Source organism: Bufo bufo, chromosome 7, assembly GCF_905171765.1.
Source record: "Bufo bufo chromosome 7, aBufBuf1.1, whole genome shotgun sequence".
Lineage (NCBI taxonomy): Eukaryota > Metazoa > Chordata > Amphibia > Anura > Bufonidae > Bufo > Bufo bufo.
In genome coordinates, this window is record NC_053395.1 from 118,484,565 (window position 1) to 118,499,830 (window position 15,266).

The 15,266-nt window shown below is 47.3% G+C and overlaps 1 pseudogene; it reads left to right on the top strand.

Moving 5' to 3' along the window:
* The first annotated feature begins 6,208 nt into the window (after positions 1-6,208).
* Positions 6,209-6,387, top strand: LOC121009087 (annotated as a pseudogene).
* The last annotated feature ends 8,879 nt before the right edge of the window (positions 6,388-15,266 follow it).

Here is a 15,266-nt window from a genome sequence, read left to right on the forward strand (position 1 = left end):
GCCACTAGCAGCGATCGGAGAGATAAGGCGATTGAGGCTATGAACATAAATAGACCTCAGCCAGCGTAGCGCACTCACGGCCGTTAGCTACAAAGTAGCAGTAAATCTAGTAACAACAGCTAGCAAGCCGAGAAGAAACTAGCAGGCAGCGAAGCTACCAATGTGCTATTATTAAAACTCCAAGAGTCTATATACAGAGACAGAAAGGCATCCATATAAGACTGCCACTCAAATACAAATAGAGAATATCAAACGAACAAACATAAGTAAAGCACACTATTGGCCGACTGATGAAAGTTTTAAAACATAGTAGGTTAGGACTAAAAATTTATTCACTAGTTCATTTGTGTTATTTTTAAAAAAAAGATCACTAATAAAAGCTAAATTTTAATTAAGCAAGCCGAGAATGCACTTGTCAAGAGCAGGCAACCAATAGTCATCTGACTAAATGTAAATAAAGTAAAAGTGCCTCTACAAGTGCAGGGTATTTCAGATTGTAAAATAAAGGTGTAGTGGCTGTGCACAAGCCTATCTCTAAGGCTTCTCCCCTTACGATATGTTATTTGGGGGTAGCTGGAGATGGCCTTGGACAGATCTTTGTCCATCATTAGGATTGGCCAGTGAGTTTTTAAGATGGTATTGACTTCACTGTTAGCTGTATCATATGTGGAGATTAGGCGAATTATTGAGCTATCCTTATTATCTTTATTTTTCGGTATTAATAAGTCGGCCCTATCCCTGTTCTCGACTGCCTGAAAAGCTTCCCTTAGAGTGGACTTGGGATACCCTCTCTGTAATAATCTCTTTTTTAGTTTCCTTGACTCCTGGTAAAAGTTTTCTTTGCCCTATAGTGATTCAGTATTTCACCACCTATCTATAATAGGAGGTTCGTTTTTTTATACATCAGAGCATCTGAGCATATCGACCACTCTTGCTCATACCCATTTATTAATAAAGGTATCAAGTTTCCTAATTATGCACGTTAATTTTCAATTTTCTTCCATGGCTGAAGTACCCCTCAGATACAGGCATCCAGCGGAAGCTAAATAGCCCAAGTAGCCACACCCACACGCACCCCCAGTGTTCACACACTAAGAAGGGGGTTAACCCTTCCTACACCAGGCAAGGGAAAGCAAGGGAAAAAGCCACTTAAAGGGGAAGTGTACAATAAACAATTACACTGCAGCTGTTACCGCAGGCAACGACATGCGTGGCCACCATGTCCTGGGAGTCAGCCAGAAGGCCGAGACACTGCCACCACATGTAAACAATACCACACGTTGCCACGGGCAGTCACAAGTGAAGGGAAGTGTCACAGTGCACACATACATAAACCTCGTGCACACCAGACATAGAAAGTGCATACATACACACACACACACACACACACACCCAACCAAGTGTAACCGCATGCACTTGACAGCAAGCTGCCTAGCAACAGCTCAGGCTGCTATACTGCCAAGTACAATCATGTTGCCAGCGGCAACCACACGTGAGGCAACATACAAGCAGCCCTCACCATGGGGTTGACAATAAAACCAAACCGCAGGCAACAGCATTCGGATCAGGAGTCACGACCATAAACATGGGCGTGACATTGTGTCCCTATATCTGAAGGTGCATATAGCTCCAAAGTAAAGAGGAACACCTTCGGTGAATTCTGAGCAGCGCGGTCCGATATCGATATAGCCTTGTAACACTGTCAGAAAAGCAAGGACATGGGAAAATGTTTACTAGTGTGTAGGGGGGAGAGAACAAAATCCTAATATATACAGTACAGACCAAAAGTTTGGACACACCTTCTCATTCAAAGAGTTTTCTTTATTTTCATGACTATGAAGGCATCAAAACTATGAATTAACACATGTGGAATTATATACATAACAAACAAGTGTGAAACAACTGAAAATATGTCATATTCTAGGTTCTTCAAAGTAGCCACCTTTTGGTTTGATTACTGCTTTGCACACTCTTGGCATTCTCTTGATGAGCTTCAAGAGGTAGTCCCCTGAAATGGTCTTCCAACAGTCTTGAAGGAGTTCCCAGAGATGCTTAGCACTTGGTGGCCCTTTTGCCTTCACTCTGCGGTCCAGCTCACCCCAAACCATCTCGATTGGGTTCAGGTCCGGTGACTGTGGAGGCCAGGTCATCTGGCGCAGCACCCCATCACTCTCCTTCATGGTCAAATAGCCCTTACTTTCAAAGTTTTCCCAATTTTTCGGCTGACTGACTGACCTTCATATCTTAAAGTAATAATGGGCACTCATTTTTCTTTACTTAGCTGCTTTTTTCTTGCCATAATACAAATTCTAACAGTCTATTCAGTAGGACTATGAGCTGTGTACCCACCTGACTTCTCCGCAACGCAACTGATGATCCCAACCCCATTTATAAGGCAAGAAATCCCACTTATTAAACCTGACAGGGCACACCTGTGAAGTGAAAACCATTTCAGGGGTCTACCTCTTGAAGCTCATCAAGAGAATGCCAAGAGTGTGCAAAGCAGTAATCAAACCAAAAGGTGGCTACTTTGAAGAACCTAGAATATGACATATTTTCAGTTGTTTCACACTTGTTTGTTATGTATATAATTCCACATGTGTTAATTCATAGTTTTGATGCCTTCAGTGTGAATCTACAATTTTCATAGTCATGAAAATAAAGAAAACTCTTTGAATGAGAAGGTGTGTCCAAATTTTGGTCTGTACTGTATATATATATATATATATATATATATATATACACACTGCTCAAAAAAATAAAGGGAACACTTAAACAACACAATGTAACTCCAAGTCAATCACACTTCTGTGAAATCAAACTGTCCACTTAGGAAGCAACACTGAGTGACAATCAATTTCACATGCTGTTGTGCAAATGGGACAGACAACAGGTGGAAATTATAGGCAATTAGCAAGACACCCCCAATAAAGGAGTGGTTCTGCAGGTGGTGACCACAGACCACTTCTCAGTTCCTATGCTTCCTGGCTGATGTTTTGGTCACTTTTGAATGCTGGCGGTGCTTTCACTCTAGTGGTAGCATGAGACGGAGTCTACAACCCACACAAGTGGCTCAGGTAGTGCAGCTTATCCAGGATGGCACATCAATGCGAGCTGTGGCAAGAAGGTTTGCTGTGTCTGTCAGCGTAGTGTCCAGAGCATGGAGGCGCTACCAGGAGACAGGCCAGTACATCAGGAGACGTGGAGGAGGCCGTAGGAGGGCAACAACCCAGCAGCAGGACCGCTACCTCCGCCTTTGTGCAAGAAGAAACAGGAGGAGAACTGCCAGAACCCTGCAAAATGACCTCCAGCAGGCCACAAATGTGCATGTGTCTGCTCAAATGGTCAGAAACAGACTCCATGAGGGTGATATGAGGTCCCGATGTCCACAGGTGCGGGTTGTGCTTACAGCCCAACACCGTGCAGGACGTTTGGCATTTGCCAGAGAACACCAAGATTGGCAAATTCGCCACTGGCGTCCTGTGCTCTTCACAGATGAAAGCAGGTTCACACTGAGCACATGTGACAGACGTGACAGAGTCACTACTGAGCCTCATTTTGACTTGTTTTAAGGACATTACATCAAAGTTGGATCAGCCTGTAGTGTGTTTTTCCACTTTAATTTTGAGTGTGACTTCAAATCCAGACCTCCATGGGTTGAAAAATTTGATTTCCATTTTTGTTGTCAGCACATTCAACTATGTAAAGAACTAAGTATTTCAGAAGAATATTTAATTAACTCAGATCTAGGATGTGTTATTTTTGTGTTCCCTTTATTTTTTTGAGCAGTGTATATATACACACTGCCTGTCCAAAAAAAATAAGTCGCCACCTGCATTTAACTAAGCAAATCGCTATGAGCCTCCTATTGGATAATTACTGCATGGGCGATTATCTTTCAGCTGGCAACAAGTTATTTAACCCCAACTGGTGCAATGAGTTGCTTCTCATTTCCTAAACAACCATGTCGAAAGACACATCTCGTGGTCGTGGAAAAGCTGTTAGTCTGTTTGAGAAGGGTCAAATCATTGGCATGCATCAAGCAGAGAAGACATCTAAGGAGATTGCAGAAGCTACAAAAATTGGGTTAAGAACTGTCCAACGCATTATTAAAAACTGGAAGGATAGTGGGGAATCATCGTATTCGAGGAATAAATGTGGCGGGGAAAAAATCCTGAATGATCATGATCGGCGATCACTTAAACATTTGGTGAAATCAAATCGAAGAAAAACAACAGTAGAACTCAGGGCTATGTTTAATAGTGAAAGTAAGAGCATTTCCACAAAAACAATGCGAAGGGAACTCAAGGGATTTGGACTGAACAGCTGTGTAGCAGTAAGAAAACCACTAATCAGTGAGGCAAACCAGAAAAAAAAGGCTTCAATTTGATAGGGAGCATAAAGATTGGACTCTGGAGCAATGGAAGAAGGTTATGTGGTCTGATGAGTCAACCTGTTCCAGAGTGATGGGCGCATCCGGGTAAGAAGAGAGGCAGATGAAGTGATGCACCCATCATGCCTAGTGCCTACTGTACAAGCCTGTGGGGGCAGTGCTATGATCTGGGGTTGCTGCAGTTGGTCAGGTCTAGGTTCAGCAACAGTATGTGCTCCAAGAATGAGGTCAGCTGACCACCTGAACATACTGAATGACCAGGTTGTTCCATCAATGGATTTTTTCTTTCCTGATGGCACGGGCATATTCCAAGATGACAATGCCAGGATTCATCGGGCTCAAATTGTGAAAGAGTAGTTCAGGGAGCATGAGACATAATTTTCACACATGAATTGGCCACCACAGAGTCCAGACCTTAACCCCATTGAGAATCTTTGGGATGTGCTTGAAAAGGCTTTGCGCAGCAGTCAGACTCTACAATTTTTCTAAGATCCTGGTGAAAAATGTATGCAACACTGGATGGAAATAAATATTGTGACATTGCAGAAGCTTATAGAAACAATGCCACAGCGAATGCATGCCATAATGAAAGCTAAAGGTGGTCCAACAAAATATTTTTGGTGGCGACTTTTTTTTGGGACGGGCAGTTTATATAATGTGGGGATTCGCTCTGGTAGGCAGTGTAAGCGGATTCAGTACAGGGGCAAAAACAAGGTTGCAAAGCAAAGTTAAGTGTTTAGTCACACATTTGCTGCCTGTTCACACCACACAAAGTCCACAGTGCAAAAAGCCTTCACCTGGTCAGCAGATTTCTACCCGCAGTCCACAGCAGCTTTAGAGGCCTGTTTCCCCAGCATGTGGCTCTCACAAATAGATGGCCTCAGTGTCTCAAGACTAGAGATGTCGCGAACATAAAATTTTCCGTTTGCGAACAGAGAACGCGAATTATCGCAAATGTTCGCGAACGGGCGAACCGGCATTGACTTTAATAGGCAGGCGAATTTTAAAACCCACAGGGACTCTTTCTGGCCACAATAGTGATGGAAAAGTTGTTTCAAGGGGACTAACACCTGGACTGTGGCATGCCGGAGGCGGATCCAAGGCAAAACTCCCATGGAAAATTACGTAGTTGACGCAGAGTCGGGTTTTAATCCATAAAGGGCATAAATCACCTAACATTCCTAAATTGTTTGGAATAACGTGCTTTAAAACATCAGGTATGATGTTGTATTGATCAGGTAGTGTAAGGGTTACGCACGCTTCACAGTGGCAGACCAAACTCCCCGTTTAACGCACCGCAAACAGTCCATTTGCACAACCGCAAACTCCCCATTTGCACAAGGTTGGATACCAAGCTAGCCATGTCCAGTTCCTTGTCCTCACTGACGTCATTGAAGGTCTCTTCCTCCACCCAGCCACGTACAACACCAAGGGTCCCCGAAAGGTGACAACAAGCCCCCTGGGACGCCTGCTGTGGTTGGTCTTCCACCTCCTCAAAGCCACCTTCCTCCTCTGACTCCTCTTCTTCAGACTCCTCTCTCTGCGTTGCCGCAGGTCCAGCAATCGACGACGACAAGGCTGCTTCTGGTGGTGATGGTGACCACAACTCTTCCTCTTCATGCTTATCTACGGCCTGATCCAGCACTCTTCGCAGGGCACGCTCCAGAAAAAACGCATATGGGATGAGGTTGATGATGTTGCCTTGGGTTTGACTAACCAGGTTTGTCACCTCCGCAAAAGGACGCATGAGCCTACAGCCATTGTGCATGAGCGATCAGTAACGCGGCCAAAAAATACCCAGCTCCGCAGAGGCTTTCCTCTTTTTTTTTTTATTAAAAAAAATCTGTTCTTAACAGTTTAATCTCTGTTTTGTCCCCTATCAGGGGCCAGTGTATGGAATAGATTTTAGGAACCGGGAGATGGAAAAAGATGCTTGGTCGGTCCTCTTACTTCCAATTTGGGGCACTGCGCGTACGCCTTGCAATGTACTGCACCACCAGATATGAGTGGTGTGTTTAAGTAGTACTATTCCTATCAGTTTAATCCCTGTTACGTCCCCTATCAGGGGACGTGTATGGAATAGATTTTAGACAACTGCAAAGAGTTGTCAATAGTTGACACACTCATGACATAAATTTTATTCCTCTACTGCACGTTTGGGAGATTGCAGGCGATGGGGGTTTTTCAAAGCCTATGGTCGTGCTGAGGTAGTTCAGTGACAGTTAAGTGACCCAGAAAACAATGATTCTGCAGTGTGGGCCCATTGTTGGCCTAGTAGGCTTTAATGATCACCTTAGATGATCACAAAGAAAATGAATGTTTTTTCTATGCAAAATTATCCAGCCGATCACTTTTGGTCTGTTCACAATGAAGCAACGACCTTATCATCTGGGGTGTGCCAACATTGCCATTGCCAACACTCATAGAGGTGGTCGCTTCATTGTGATACGCAAGCCCCTTACCACAACAAGGAAACGATCATGAAGGGGAATTGACACATGTGACTTTTTTGTTTTTGTTTTTGCAGCCACAGTGCAGCACCAGAGGCCAGAAAAATTAGGCATGTACACATGCCTGAAAAGCTAGGTATTGTTGCAGCCGCTGCTGTACCAGCGGCCAGAAAAATTGATGTTTCCCAGGCAGAAAGTGCCCTAAAACATTGCGGCTTGAACCCTAGTTGGTGGCGGATAAGTCACGCAAGTCAACCGGCATTCAGAGATTAAATACAGCAGCGTGTGAACCATTTTTAGCCCAAGGCAGCTCATCTTAATAGGCCTTTTTTTAGTCTAATGTATCGCCCACTGTCAGTCCCTTCGGGATCCATGCCTCATTCATCTTAATAAAGGTGAGGTAATCTAGACTTTTTTGACCTAGGCGACTTCTCTTCTCAGTGACAATACCTCCTGCTGCACTGAAGGTCCTTTCTGACAGGACACTTGTAGCGGGGCAGGCCAGAAGTTCTATCGCAAATTGGGATAGCTCAGGCCACAGGTCAAGCCTGCACACCCAGTAGTCAAGGGGTTCATCGCTCCTCAGAGTGTCGATATCTGCAGTTAAGGCGAGGTAGTCTGCTACCTGTCGGTCGAGTCGTTCTCTGAGGGTGGACCCCAAAGGGCTGTGGCGATGCGTAGGACTTAAAATGCTCCACATGTCCTCCATCAACAACACGTCTGTAAAGCGTCTTGTCCTTGCCGGCGTGGTCGTGGTAGGAGGAGGATTACTTTCACCTCTTCCCCTGTTAGATTCCCGTTGTGCTGTGACATCACCCTTATACGCTGTGTAAAGCATACTTTTTAATTTATTTTGGAACTGCTGCATCCTTTCCGACTTGCGGTAATTCAGTAACATTTCAGGCACTTTCTGCTTATACCGGGGGTCTAGTAGCGTGGACACCCAGTACAGGTCGTTCTCCTTCAGCCTTTTTATACGAGGGCCCCTCAACAGGCACGACAGCATGAAAGACCCCATTTGCACAAGGTTGGATGCCGAGCTACTCATGTCCCGTTCCTCGTCCTCAGTGATCTCACTGAAGGTATGTTCTTCCCCCCAGCCACGTACAACACCACGGGTACCAGATAGGTGACAACGAGCACCCTGGGATGCCTGCTGTGGTTGGTCTTCCTCCTCTTCCTCAAAGCCACATTCCTCCTCTGACTCCTCTTCCTCACACTCCTCTTCCAGCGTTGCCGCAGGTCCAGTAAGCGATGCTGATAAGGCTGTTTCTGGTGGTGATGTTGACCACAACTGTTCCTCTTCACGCTCATCTATGGCCTGATCCAGCACTCTTCGCAGGGCACGCTCCAGGAAGAAAACAAATTGGATGATGTCGCTGATGGTGCCTTCAGTGCGACTGACTAGGTTTGTCACCTCCTCAAAAGGATGCATGAGCCTACAGGCATTGCGCATTAGCGTCCAGTAACGTGGCAAAAAAATTTCCAGCTCCGCAGAGGCTGTCCTAGCACCCCGGTCATACAAATACTCGTTGACGGCTTTTTCTTGTTGGAGCAGGCGGTCGAACATTAGTGTTGAATTCCAACGTGTCGGGCTGTCGCAAATCAAGTGCCTCACTGGCATGTTGTTTCGCCGCTGGATATCTGAAAAGTGCGCCTTGGCCGTGTAGGAACGTCTGAAATGGCCACACACCTTCCTGGCCTGCATGAGGACGTCCTGCAAGCCTGGGTACTTATGCACAAAGCGTTGTACGATCAGATTACACACATGTGCCATGCACGGCACATGTGTCAACTTGCCCAAATTCAATGCCGCCAACAAATTGCTTCCGTTGTCACACACCACTTTGCCGATCTCCAGTTGGTGCAGAGTCGGCCACTGATCCACCTGTGCGTTCAGGGCGGACAGGAGTGCTGGTCCGGTGTGACTCTCTGCTTTCAGGCAAGTCAACGCCAAGACGGCGTGACACTGTCGTATCCGGGATGTGGAATAGCCCCTGGGGAGCTGGGGGGGTGCCGTTGATGTGGAGCAAGACGCAGCAGCAGAAGAGGACTCAGCCGAGGAGGTTGAGGAAGAGGATGGAGTAGGAGGAGTAGAGGAAGTGGCAGCAGGCCTGCCTGCAAGTTGTGGCGGTGTCACCAACTCCTCTGCACAGCCACGCATTCCATGCTTGGCAGCCGTCAGCAGGTTTACCCAATGCGCAGTGTACGTGATATACGTGCCCTGACCGTGCTTTGCAGACCAGGTATCAGTGGTCAGATGGACCCTTGCCCCAACACTGTGTGCCAGATATGCCATTACTTCCTTTTGCACAATCGAGTACAGGTTGGGGATTGCCTTTGTGCAAATACATTTTGGCCGGGTACCTTCCACTGCGGTGTCCCAATAGCTGCAAATTTTTTGAAGGCCTCAGACTCCACCAGCTTGTATGGTAAAAGCCGGCGGGCTAAGAGTTCAGACAAGTCAGCTGTCAGACGCCGGGCAAGGGGGTGACTTTGTGACATTGGCTTCTTACGCTCAAACATGTCCTTGACAGACACCTGATTGTGGGCAGATGAGCAGGAACTGCTCAAGGCGAGAGACGGAGTGGCGGATGGTTGAGAGGGGGCAAGGAGGACAGCAGTGGTTGACGTGGCTGAAGATGCTGGACCAGGAGGAGGATGGCGGCTTTGAGTTTGTGTGCTGCTTGTACTCATGTGTTGATCCCATAGGCGTTTGTGATGTGCGATCATGTGCCTTTGCAAAGCAGTTGTACCTAGGTGGGTGTTGGACTTCCCACGACTCAGTTTCTTTTGGCACAGGTTGCAAATGGCATCGCTGTTGTCAGAGGCAGACACAAAAAAAATGCCACACTGCTGAGCTCTGCAATGACGGCATTCTGGTGGTGGCAACAGCATGCGTTGATTGGCGTGCTGTCTGGCTGACCCCGGGTGCCGATGCATGCTGTCTGACTGTGCCACTAGCTCCTTGCGACAACCTCCCCCTGCTTCCAACTCGTCTCCTCCTCCTCTCTGTCTCCCCATCTGAACTTTCCCCCTGTTCTTTTTCTCTTCGAGCGGGCACCCACGTGACATCCACAGACACATCATCATCATCATCAACCGCTTCACTTGTATCTGACAACTCAGCAAAGGAAGCAGCAGCGGGTACAACATCATCATCATCATCATCACACCGTACGTCCATGTGTGTAATGCTGCCTGACTGAGACATATCCCTGTTATCTACATCCTCTGGCAATAATGGTTGCGCATCACTCATTTCTTCCAACTGATGTGTAAATAACTCCTCTGACAGATCAAGTGAAACGGCTGTGGTGCTAGTGTTGGTGGTGGCGGCAGGCGGGCGAGTGGTAGCTTGAGAGGTGCCCGAAGCTGAGCTGGAGGAGGATGGTGCGTCAAGGTTCCGAGCGGAAGCTGTAGAAGATTGGTGTCCTGTGTTAGCCAGTCAACTATGTCCTCAGAATTTTTCGAGTTCAGGATACGTGGCCTCTGAACACTGGGCATTATTCTAGGGCCAAAGGGAATCACAGCACCACGACCACGACGGACCCTGCGGGGTGGCCTGCCTCTTCCTGTCATTTTTTTTAGATTAGTTTAGTTGTACTATGCGTGCAAAATTGTTGTTTTTCTTTAAATGTAATAGAAACATAGAAACATAGAATGTGTCGGCAGATAAGAACCATTTGGCCCATCTAGTCTGCCCAATATACTAAATACTATGGATAGCCCCTGGCCCTATCTTATATGAAGGATGGCCTTATGCCTATCCCATGCATGCTTAAACTCCTCCACTGTATTTGCAGCTACCACTTCTGCAGGTAGGCTATTCCATGCATCCACTACTCTCTCAGTAAAGTAATACTTCCTGATATTACTTTTAAACCTTTGCCCCTCTAATTTAAAACTATGTCCTCTTGTAGCAGTTTTTCTTCTTTTAAATATTCTTTCCTCTTTTTTTTTTTTAATCTACTGTGACACCAGATATGAATTGCGCTGGTGACACTATGCACTTGCAGCAGGGCCTTAAACACACAAACACGTGCAGGCAACTGACTATTTATTCACAGTCAAAATTGTTGTTTTTCTTTAAATGTAATCTACTGTGACACCAGATATGAGTTGCGCTGGTGACACTATGCACTTGCAGGGCACGAGGCACACACACGCGTGCAGGCAACTGACTGCTATTTATTCACAGTCAAAATTGTTGTTTTTCTTTAAATGTAATCTACTGTGACACCAGATACGAGTTGCGCTGGTGACACTATGCTCTTGCAGGGCACGAAACACACACGCGCGTGCAAGCAACTGACTGCTATTATATTACAGTCAAAAAAGTGTTGTTGTTTTTTTTAATGCAAGCTACTGTGACACCAGATATGAGTGGTGGCACTGGGCAAGTGGGCACAGTATACGCTGTGAGCCTGACACACACGCTGGCAGGAGACTGCAATTAGATTACACAGAAGAAAAAAAAAAAAAAAAGCAGACTGATATTCTAGCCCTAAAAAGGGCTTTTTGGGGTGCTGTCCTTATAGCAGAGATCAGATGAGTCTTTCAGGACTGTAGTGAACACTGAATGAACTTGCCTAGCTATCGATTTCCCTATTAAATCAGCAGCAGCTACACAGTCCCTTCTCTCACTAAGAATGCAGCTTCCGAATGAATCTAAAATGGATGCTGTCCAGGAGGTGGGAGGGTATGATGCTGATTGGCTGGAATGTGTCTGCTGACTGTGAGGTACAGGGTCAAAGTTTACTCAATGATGACGAATAGGGGGCGGACCGAACATCGCATATGTTCGCCCGCCGCGGCGAACGCGAACAAGCTATGTTCGCCGGGAACTGTTCGCCGGCGAATAGTTCGGGACATCTCTACTCAAGACACAGACTCCACAGCTTCTCTGTCATGGAGGATAATCTTCCTGCAAAACTGACACTTCACGGAAAAACCCGGTTCATACCTCACCGAGGCAAGGAACCTCGGTGATACGTATCTTCCATCAATGACGGCCCCTTGTTCCTTCTTAAATACCTCCCCTTTGTTCAACCCTGAGGGGGTGAACACTTACCAGACAGTGGACCGGGGAAAGGGCATCCGCCTTTCCCTGTAACCTGCCTGCCCTGTGTTCCACGGAAAACTTCAAGTTTTGCAAAGATAAGAACCATCTGGTGACCCGAGCATTCCTCTCTTTGGCCTGGCTCATCCACTTTAGAGGGGAGAGGTCATTCACCAGACGGATCTTTCTCCCGAATAGATAATAGCGGAGAGACTCGAGTGCCCACTTGATGGCCAGGCACTCTCTCTCCACTATACTGTACCTAGTCTCGGCTGGGGTGAGCTTCCGGCTGAGGAAGACAGCGGGATTCTCCTCCCCGTTGACTTCCTGAGAGAGTACAGCACCAAGGCCTACTTCGGAGGCATCCGTCTGTACTATAAACTCCCCTTTGAAGTTGGGCGTCACCAAATCCGGGGACCCACATAGGGCCGACTTCAAAGTGGAGAAAGCCTTTGCCACCTGCTCATTCCAGTGGACCGTCACTGACTTGCGTCCCTTCAAAAGGCCTGTCAATGGTGCGGCGACTGTAGCAAAATTGGGGACAAACCTCATATAGTACCCCACCATACCCAAGAATGACTTTACTTGCCGAGTAGTGACAGGTCAGGGGCAATTCCTAACTGCCTCAATTTTGTTTACCGGAGGTTTCATCATTCCGTGCCCAATTACATACCCCAGGTACTTGGTCTCTTCTAACCCTATTGCGCACTTTTTGGGGTTAGTGGTTAAGCCAGCCTTCCTAAGGGAGTCCTCTACAGCCTCTAGTTTAGGTAGGTGACTTTCCAAGTCAATGCTATAGACAACGATATCATCCAGGTACGCCAAAGCTTATCGACTATGTGGACGGAGTACAATATCCATTAGCCTTTGAAACGTGGCGAGAACACCATGTAGACCAAAGGGTAATACCTTGTACTGATACAGTCCCTCTGGCGTGACGAAAGCCGTTTTTTCTTTGGCAGCCTCCATCAAGGGTTCCTGCCAGTACCCTTTGATGAGGTCCAACACAGAAAAATATGGGCTTGGCCCAACTTTTCAATAAGCTCAGCCACTCAGGGCATGGGATACGCGTCAAACTTGGACACCTCATTAAGTTTGCGGAAGTCATTACAGAACCGCAATGTCCCGTCTGGCTTGGGTATTAATACTATTGGACTGGCCCACTCACTTTGACTCCTCGATGACACCAAGCTGGAGCATTAGCTGCACTTCTTCCGTGATGGCTTGTCGCCGAGCCTCGGGTACCCGGTACGGTTTTAACCGGACTTTCGCCTGAGGCTCAGTGATAATGTCATGCTGGATTACGGATGTGCGTCCAGGGAGGTCTGAGAACACATCTGTGTTCCGACTAATGAACTCCCTGGCTTCCTGAGCCTGTTTAGAGGAGAGGCTGTCAACAATTTTCACTGTGGCAGCCGCTTCCCCTGCTTCTGACCGAGGGGCCGAAACCGCTTCCAACCACTGTGGGCTGTCTTCCGTGCAGGTTTCCCTTTCCTTCCATGGCTTGAGCAGATTCACATGGTACACCTGCTGCGGCTTTCGCCTCCCTGACTGGTGTACTTTGTAATCTACCTCTCCAATTTTCTCAAGTACCTCGTAGGGCCCCTGCCACCTAGCTAGGAACGTACTGTCTACAGTCGGTACCAGAACCAATAGCCGGGATAAAGTTTCGGACCCAAGCCTTCCAATTATAGACCCTACTATGGGCTTGCTGCGCTGCCCTTATATGCTCCCTAACCAGATGTAACACTGTTTCCATCCGTCCCTGCATCTGGGTGACGTACTCAACACTTATGTGCGGTGTGGGTTGTTGTTCCCACATCTCTTTGGCGACGTCCAACAAACCGTGAGGGTGTCTGCCATATAGCAGTTCGAAGGGCGAGAACCCGGTAGAGGCCTGGGGCACTTATCGAACTGCGAACATGAGATAGGGAAGAAGAAGGTCCCAGTCCCTCCCATCCTTAGACACCACTCTTTTCAACATATTTTTTAACGTCTGGTTAAACCTCTCTACCAAGCCATCCGTTTGTGGATGATACACGGATGTCCGCAACTGTTTTATGTGAAGCAATTTAGAGTTCCCTCATGACCTTGGACATAAACGGGGTCCCTTGGTCAGTTAGAACTTCCTTAGGCAGACCCACTTGAGAAAACATCTCCATTAACTTCTTAGCTATGAGTTTGGCTGACCTATGATGCAGTGGCACCGCCTCCGGGTACCGCGTGGCGTAGTCGAGGATGACCAGGATGTGCTGGTGCCCTCTAGCTGACTTCGATACTGGGCCTATGAGATCCATAGCGATCCGCTCGAATGGAACCTCAATAATCGGGAGAGGGACCAGGGGACTACGGAAATGTGGCTGGGGGCTGGTTATCTGGCAGGTTGGGCAAGACTTGCAATACTCTTCTACCTCTCTGAACACACTGGACCAGTAGAACCACTGTAGAATCCGTTCCTGCGTTTTCTGCTGGCCCAGGTGTCCCCCAAGAACATGTTGGTGGGCTAAATCCAACACGAGCTTGCGAAATGCCTTGGGCACCACCAGCTGTTCAATATGCTCACCCCGTAGTTGATTTACTCGGTACAGCATCTCCTGTTGAACCACAAAATGGTGGAACATAGACTCGGCCACGGCTTGTTGTGGCTCACCCTCAACCACTACTACATTTTCCCAGGCGCTAGATGGAGTCGGTCCTGGTGCTGTGCTGTACCAAAATTATCTCCGGAGACGTTGAGGTCTGCCAACTCCGGACCCGGCGGCAAGTCCTCCACATCTCCTACCATCACACTTAGCGGGGTTTCCCCCCCCTCCTCCACCGAAATGGCGGTCACCCCTACCGCTTGCCCTTCGGACTCAGGTTCCCAGGGTTCTGGTCTCCCCCCTGAGCCGGGCCACTTTGCTAGGGTTACATCTGTCTCATGAATTATTAGGCAAATGAGTATTTTGACCACATCATCCTCTTTATGCATGTTGTCTTACTCCAAGCTGTATAGGCTCGAAAGCCTACTACCAAGTAAGCATATTAGGTGATGTGCATCTCTGTAATGAGAAGGGGTGTGGTCTAATGACATCAACACCCTATATTAGGTGTGCATAATTATTAGGCAACTTCCTTTCCTTTGGCAAAATGGGTCAAAAGAAGGACTTGACAGGCTCAGAAAAGTCAAAAATAGTGAGATATCTTGCAGAGGGATGCAGCACTCTTAAAATTGCAAAGCTTCTGAAGCGTGATCATCGAACAATCAAGCGTTTCATTCAAAATAGTCAACAGGGTCGCAAGAAGCGTGTGGAAAAACCAAGGCGCAAAATAACTGCCCATGAACTGAGAAAAGTCAAGCGTGCAGCTGCCAAGATGCCAC